Source organism: Cherax quadricarinatus, chromosome 10 (assembly GCF_038502225.1).
Source record: "Cherax quadricarinatus isolate ZL_2023a chromosome 10, ASM3850222v1, whole genome shotgun sequence".
Classification (NCBI taxonomy): domain Eukaryota; kingdom Metazoa; phylum Arthropoda; class Malacostraca; order Decapoda; family Parastacidae; genus Cherax; species Cherax quadricarinatus.
Genome location: NC_091301.1, coordinates 29,530,838 through 29,539,403, shown reverse-complemented (window position 1 = coordinate 29,539,403; position 8,566 = coordinate 29,530,838). Strand labels below are relative to the sequence as shown.

The following is an 8,566-nucleotide window of genomic DNA, read 5'->3' as shown; positions in this document are numbered from 1 at the left end:
CCCCAGCTCAGGCTGACACTAGTGAAGTCTCCCCAGCTCAGGCTGACACTAGTGAAGTCTCCCCAGCTCAGGCTGACACTAGTGAAGTCTCCCCAGCTCAGGCTGACACTAGTGAAGTCTCCCCAGCTCAGGCTGACACTAGTGAAGTCTCCCAGCTCAGGCTGACACTAGTGAAGCCTCCCAGTTCAGGCTGACACTAATGAAGCCTCCCCAGCTCAGGCTGACACTAATGAAGCCTCCCAGTTCAGGCTGACACTAGTGAAGCCTCCCAGTTCAGGCTGACACTAGTGAAGCCTCCCAGTTCCTGCTGACACTAGTGAAGCCTCCCAGTTCAAGCTGACACTAATGAAGCCTCCCAATTCAGGCTGACACTAGTGAAGCCTCCCAGTTCAGGCTGACACTAATGAAGCCTCCCAGTTCAGGCTGACACTAGTGAAGCCTCCCAGTTCAGGCTGACACTAGTGAAGCCTCCCAGTTCAGGCTGACACTAGTGAAGCCTCCCAGTTCAGGCTGACACTAGTGAAGCCTCCCAGTTCAGGCTGACACTAGTGAAGCCTCCCAGTTCAGGCTGACACTAGTGAAGCCTCCCAGTTCAGGCTGACACTAGTGAAGCCTCCCAGTTCAGGCTGACACTAGTGAAGTCAGGCTGACACTAGTGAAGCCTCCCAGTTCAGGCTGACACTAATGAAGCCTCCCAGTTCAGGCTGACACTAGTGAAGCCCCCCAGTTCAGGCTGACACTAGTGAAGCTTCCCAGTTCAGGCTGACACTAATGAAGTCTCCCAGTTCAGGCTGACACTAGTGAAGCCTCCCAGTTCAGGCTGACACTAGTGAAGCCTCCCAGTTCAGGCTGACACTAGTGAAGCCTCCCAGTTCAGGCTGACACTAATGAAGCCTCCCAGTTCAGGCTGACACTAGTGAAGCCTCCCAGTTCAGGCTGACACTAGTGAAGCCTCCCAGTTCAGGCTGACACTAGTGAAGCCTCCCAGTTCAGGCTGACACTAGTGAAGCCTCCCAGTTCAGGCTGACACTAGTGAAGCCTCCCAGTTCAGGCTGACACTAGTGAAGCCTCCCAGTTCAGGCTGACACTAGTGAAGCCTCCCAGTTCAGGCTGACACTAGTGAAGCCTCCCAGTTCAGGCTGACACTAGTGAAGCCTCCCAGTTCAGGCTGACACTAATGAAGCCTCCCAGTTCAGGCTGACACTAATGAAGCCTCCCAGTTCAGGCTGACACTAGTGAAGCCTCCCAGTTCAGGCTGACACTAGTGAAGCCTCCCAGTTCAGGCTGACACTAGTGAAGCCTCCCAGTTCAGGCTGACACTAGTGAAGCCTCCCAGTTCAGGCTGACACTAGTGAAGCCTCCCAGTTCAGGCTGACACTAGTGAAGCCTCCCAGTTCAGGCTGACACTAATGAAGCCTCCCAGTTCAGGCTGACACTAATGAAGCCTCCCAGTTCAGGCTGACACTAATGAAGCCTCCCAGTTCAGGCTGACACTAGTGAAGCTCCCCAGCTCAGGCTGACACTAGTGAAGTCTCCCCAGCTCAGGCTGACACTAGTGAAGTCTCCCCAGCTCAGGCTGACACTAGTGAAGTCTCCCCAGCTCAGGCTGAGAGACTTAACACTTATAAAAGTCATTATACATGATGGAATGTTATGAGTATGGTGTTAAACTTGAGTAGTGTAGCGAGAGGAGGGAGGATGTAGTGATGCGTGTGAGGTAAGACCTCCAGGATGACTGGAGGTTCAGAGGCCACACCTGACCACTACCTTGGCTGGCTGGCTGGCTGCTTCACTGATACACAACCTTCCTCACTCACACAAACAAGCTTACTGACTCCAGCCTCACTCCCTCCCACACCACAACCCCTATCACCACCACCACCACCTCCTCCTCCTCCTCCTCCTCCTCCTCTTACTTCTCCTTCTCTTACTTCTCCTCTACTTCCTACCCTGCTTCCTTCCCCTCCTCCTCCTCTTCAACAGTCTTCCTCTTCCTCCTCAACATCTCCATCGTCCTCTTCCACCACCACCTTCTCCTCCACCTAAACAGTCTTCTTCTTTCTCCACCACATCTTCCTCTTCCTTCAACCTAAGTATCATCTCCTCGTCCTCCTCCCAATCCTTCATCCTCTCTCTCCAGCCCAACTCGTCCTCCATCTTAATATTTTTCTACTCGTCCACCAACCTCATCCCTCCTTCTTCCTCTTCCAACTTATTTAATCCTCCTCCTCTACTGCTCCTTCTTTAGCCTAATCTTCATCCACCTTAACCATAATCATTCACTGTCAACCTAATTAAAATTACAACCACCACAGCAACAACAGCAGCAGCAATTGCAACATCACCCAACTCCCTAGACCACCACTAGAAACACAACCACAACTACCAACACCACCACCAGAAGCACAACCACAACTACCAGCATCACCACCAGACACACAACCACAACTACCACCACTACCACCAGAAACACAACCACAACTATCAACACCACCACCAGAAACACAACCACAAATACCAGCACCACCAGAAACACAACCACAACTATCAACACCACCACCAGAAACACAACCACAACTACCAGCATCACCATCAGAAACACAACCACAACTACCAACACCACCACCAGAAACACAACCACAACTACCAACACCACCACCAGAAACAACCACAACTATCAACACCACCACCAGAAACACAACCACAACTACCAGCACCACCACCAGAAACAGCCACAACTATCAACACCACCACCAGAAACACAACCACAACTACCAACACCACCACCAGAAACACAACCACAATTACCAGCATCACCACCAGAAACACAACCACAACTACCAACACCACCATCAGAAACACAACCACAAATACCACCACCACCAGAAACACAGCCACAACTATCAATAACACCACCAGAAACACAACCGCAACTACCACCACCACCACCAGAAACACAACCACAACTATCAACACCACCACCAACAGAAACACAACCACAAATACCAGCACCACCAGAAACACAACCACAGGTACCACCACCACCACCAGAAACACAACCACAACTATCAACACCACCACCAGAAACACAACGACAACTTCCAGCACCATCACCAGAAACACAACCACAACTATCAACAACACCACCAGAAACACAACGACAACTTCCAGCACCATCACCAGAAACACAACCACAACTACCAACACCATCACTAGAAACACAACCACAACTACCAGCACTACAATCAGAAACACAACCACAACTACCAGCACTACAATCAGAAACACAACCACAACTACCAGCACTACAATCAGAAACACAACCACAACTACCAGCACTACAATCAGAAACACAACCACAACTACCAGCACCATCACCAGAAACATAACCACAACTACCAGCACCACCACCAGAAACACAGCCACAACTACCATCACCACCACCAGAAACACAATCACAACTGCCAGTACAACAACCAGAAACACAACCACAACTACCAGCACTACAATCAGAAACACAACCACAACTACCAGAACCACCACCAAAAACACAACCACAACTACCAGCACCATCACCAGAAACAACCACAACTACTAGCACCACCACCAGAAACACAACCACAACTACCAGCACCACCACCAGGAACACAACCACAACTACCAGCACATCACCAGAAACACAACCACAACTACCACTACTACCAGTACCGCCACCAAGATTACAACCACAACTACCAGCACCACCGCCAGAAACACAACCACAACTACCAGCACCACCACAACTACCAGCCCCATCACCAGAAACACAACCACGACTACCAGCACCATCACCAGAAACAACCACAACTACCAGTAGTACCGCCAGGAACACAACCACTACTACCAGTACCGCCGCCAAGATTGCAACCACAACTACAAGCACCACCACTAGAAACACAACCACAACTACCAGCACCACCAAAAACACAACCACAACTACCAGCACCACCACCAAGAATACAACCACAAGTACTAGCACCACCACCAAGATTACAACCACAACTACCAGCACCACCATCAGAAACACAACCACAACTACCAGTACAACCACCAGAAACAACCACAACTACCAGCACCACCACCAGAAACACAACCACTACTAACAGCACCACCACCAGAAACACAACCACTACTACCAGCACCACCACCAGAAACACAACCATTACTACCAGCACCACCACCAGAAACAACTAATACTACCAGCACCACCACCAGAAACACAACCACTACTACCAGCACCACCAGAAACACAACCAATACTACCAGCACTACCACCAGAAACAACCACTACTACCAGCACCACCACCAGAAACACAACCACTACTACCAGCACCACCACCAGAAACAACCACTACCACCAGCGCCACCACCAGAAACACAACCACTACTACCAGCACCACCACCAGAAACACAACCACTACTACCAGCACCACCACCAGAAACAACCACTAGTACCAGCACCACCACCAGAAACACAACCACTACTACCAGCACCACCACCAGAAACACAAGCACCACTACCAGCACCACCACCAGAAACTACTACTACTACCAGCACCACCACAAGAAACACAACCACTACTACCAGCACCACCACCAGAAACACAACCACCGCTACCAGCACCACCACCAGAAACTACTACTACTACCAGCACCACCACCAGAAACAACCACTACTACCAGCGCCACCACCAGAAACACAACCACTACTACCAGCACCACCACCAGAAACACAACCACTACTACCAGCACCACCACCAGAAACAACCACTAGTACCAGCACCACCACCAGAAACACAACCACTACTACCAGCACCACCACCAGAAACACAACCACCACTACCAGCACCACCACCAGAAACACAACCACCACTACCAGCACCACCACCAGAAACACAACCACTACTACCAGCACCACCACCAGAAACACAACCACTACTACCAGCACCACCACCAGAAACACAACCACCACTACCAGCGCCACCACCAGAAACACAACCACTACTACCAGCACCACCACCAGAAACACAACCACCACTACCAGCACCACCACCAGAAACTACTACTACTACCAGCACCACCACCAGAAACACAACCACAACTACCAGGAACACAATCACAACTTGAAGACCTGAGACACTTATGCAACGCATGGGAATCTTTATTGAAGAAACATTTCGCCACATACTGGCTTCATCAGTCTTATACAAAGCAGGAAGGTGTAAGGAGAGGAGTTTTAGGTAATCAGTCCCTCAGCCTGGAGTCGATGTGTTCAGTCCATCAATCTTGTAGGAAGTACATCACAGGGCTGTGTGGCGAAACGTTTCTTCAATATAGATTCCCCTATGATGCATAAGTGTCTCAATTCTTCAATTTTTCGGTTTTCAAAAACAATCACCACAATCACAACTACCAGCACCACCACCAAGAATACAACCACAACTATCAGCATCACCACCAAGAATACAATCACAACTACCAGCACCACCACCAAGAATACAACCACAACTACCAGCACCACCACCAAGAATACAACCACAACTACCAGCACCACCACCAAGAATACAACCACAACTACCAGCACCACCACCAAGAATACAACCACAACTACCAGCACCGCCACGAAGAATAGAATCACCAACAAGACAACCACCACAATCACAGGAGTTTCCGTTAGGGCACTTTTTACACGCACACACACGCACATACACGCACACACGCACACGCACGCACGCACGCACACACACACACACACACACACACACACACACACACACACACACACACACACACAAACACACACACACACACACGACACAGAAACAAGGGGTCACAATTGGAAGTTGAAGACTCAAATGAGTCAAAGAGAAGTATTTCTTTAGTCACAGAGTTGTCAAGAATGGGAATAAAATGGCAAGTGACGTAGTGGAGGCAGGAACCGTACATAATTTTAAGACGAGATATGATAAAGCTAATGGATCAGGGAGAGGGAGGACCAAGTAGCGATCAGTGAAGAGGCGGGGTCAGGAGCTATGTCTCGACGCCTGCAACCACAAATAGGTGAGTACACACACACACACACACACACACAGTTCGGACATCGAGGGTATCATGTATGAAAGGCCCCTGGGAGCTAGTGATCATGTTGTTCTGTGCTTCGACTACATAGTTGAGCTCCAAGTGGAGAGAGTAGCAGGAATAGGCTGGGAAAAACCAAACTACAAAAGGGGGAACTACTCAGGCATGAGGAACTTCCTTCAAGACATTCAGTGGGAGAGGGAACTGACAGGAAAACCAGTACAAGAAATGATGGAATATGTGGCAACAAAATGCAAGGAGGCAGAGGAGAGGTTTGTTCCCGAGGGAAACAGAAATAATGGGAAGAACAGAACGAGTCCTTGGTTCACCCAAAGGTGTAGGGAGGCAAAAACTAGGTGTACTAAAGAATGGAAAAGGTACAGAAGACAGAGAACTCAGGAAAATAAAGAAATTAGTCGAAGAGCCAGAAACGAATATGCACAGATAAGAAGGGAGGCTCAGAGACAATATGAGAATGACATAGCATCAAAAGTAAAGACTGACCCGAAGCTGTTGTACAGCCACATCAGGAGGAAAACAACAGTCAAGGACCAGGTAATCAGACTGAGGAAGGGTGATGGGGAATTCACAAGAAACGACCAAGAGGTATGTCAGGAGCTCAACACAAGATTTAAAGAGGTATTTACAGTGGAAACCAGTAGGACTCCAGGAAATCAGAACAGGGGGGCACACCAGCAAGTGCTGGATGAGGTACATATAACCAAGGAGGAGGTGAAGAAGCTGCTATGCAAACTTGACACCTCAAAGGCGGTGGGACCAGACAACATCTCTCCATGGGTCCTTAAAGAGGGAGCAGAGATATTGTGTGAGCCATTAACAAAGATCTTCAACACATCATTTGAAACTGGGCAACTCCCTGAGGAATGGAAAATGGCAAATGTAGTCCCAATTTTTAAAAAGGGAGACAGACATGAGGCACTAAACTACAGACCTGTATCACTAACGTGTATAGTATGCAAGGTCATGGAGAAGATCATCAGGAGGAGAGTGGTGGAGCACCTGGAAAGAAACAAGTGTATAATTGACAACCAGCACGGTTTCAGGGAAGGAAAATCCTGTGTCACAAACCTACTAGAGTTTTATGACAAGGTGACAGAAGTAAGACAAGAGAGAGAGGGGTGGATCGACTGCATATTTTTGGACTGCAAGAAGGCCTTCGACACAGTTCCTCACAAGAGGTTACTGCAAAAGCTAGAGGATCAGGCACACATAACAGGAAAGGCACTGCAATGGATCAGAGAATACCTGACAGGGAGGCAACAACGAGTCAAGGTACGCGACGAGGTGTCAGAGTGGGCGCCTGTGACAAGCGGGGTTCCACAGGGGTCAGTCCTAGGACCTGTGCTGTTCTTGGTATATGTGAACGACATAATGGAAGGGATAGACTCAGAAGTGTCCTTGTTTGCAGATGATGCAAAGTTAATGAGAAGAATCAAATCGAATGAGGATCAGGCAGGACTACAAGGAGACCTGGACAGGCTACAAGCCTGGTCCAGCAACTGGCTCCTTGAATTTAACCCTGCCAAATGCAAAGTCATGAAGATTGGGGAAGGGCAAAGAAGACCGCAGACACAGTATAGTTTGGATGGCCAAAGACTGCAAACCTCACTCAAGGAAAAAGATCTGGGGGTGAGTATAACACCGAGCATATCTCCTGAGGCGCACATCAATCAGATAACTGCTGCAGCATACGGGCGCCTGGCAAACCTACGGATAGCGTTCCGATAACTCAGTAAGGATTCGTTTAAGACTCTGTATACCATTTACGTCAGGCCCATACTGGAGTATGCAGCACCAGTTTGGAATCCACACCTAGTCAAGCACGTCAAGAAATTAGAGAAAGTGCAAAGGTTTGCAACAAGACTAGTCCCAGAGCTACGGGGATTGTCCTACGAAGAAAGGTTGAGGGAAATCGGCCTGACGACACTGGAGGACAGGAGGGTCAGGGGAGACATGATAACGACATATAAAATACTGCACGGAATAGACAAGGTGGACAAAGATGGGATGTTCCAGAGAAGGGACACAGACACAAGAGGTCACAATTGGAAGTTGAAGACTCAGATGAATCAAAGGGATGTTAGGAAGTATTTCTTCAGTCATAGAGTAGTCAGGCCGTGGAATAGCCTAGAAAGTGAAGTAGTGGAGGCGGGAACCATACATAGTTTTAAGGCGAGGTATGATAGAGCTCATGGGGCAGGGAGAGAGAGGACCTAGTAGCAATCAGCGAAGAGGCGGGGCCAGGAGCTGTGAATCGACCCCTGCAACCACAAATAGGTGAGTACACATGGGCGCATGGCAAACCTGAGATTAGCGTTCCGATACCTAAGTAAGGAATCTTTCAAGACACTGTACACCGTGTACGTCAGGCCCATATTGGAGTATGCAGCACCAGTTTGGAACCCGCACCGGGTCAAGCACGTTAAGA

The 8,566-nt window shown here is 49.0% G+C and overlaps 1 protein-coding gene across 5 annotated transcripts in view; it reads right to left on the bottom strand.

Moving 5' to 3' along the window:
- Nucleotides 1-8,566, bottom strand: part of LOC138852502 (SH3 domain-containing kinase-binding protein 1-like) — a 623,965-nt gene that overhangs the window by 103,740 nt on the left and 511,659 nt on the right. Inside the window, exon 1 of one of the 5 annotated variants that reach the window (XR_011391821.1) lies at nucleotides 1,768-1,835. The exons of 1 other annotated variant lie outside the window; for it this stretch is intronic. The gene's annotated coding sequence lies outside the window, so the exon portion shown is untranslated. Of the gene's footprint in view, nucleotides 1-1,767; nucleotides 1,836-8,566 lie in introns of those variants that run through there. 3 more of the 5 variants (XR_011391820.1, XR_011391822.1, XR_011391819.1) reach the window with 3 other exon arrangements.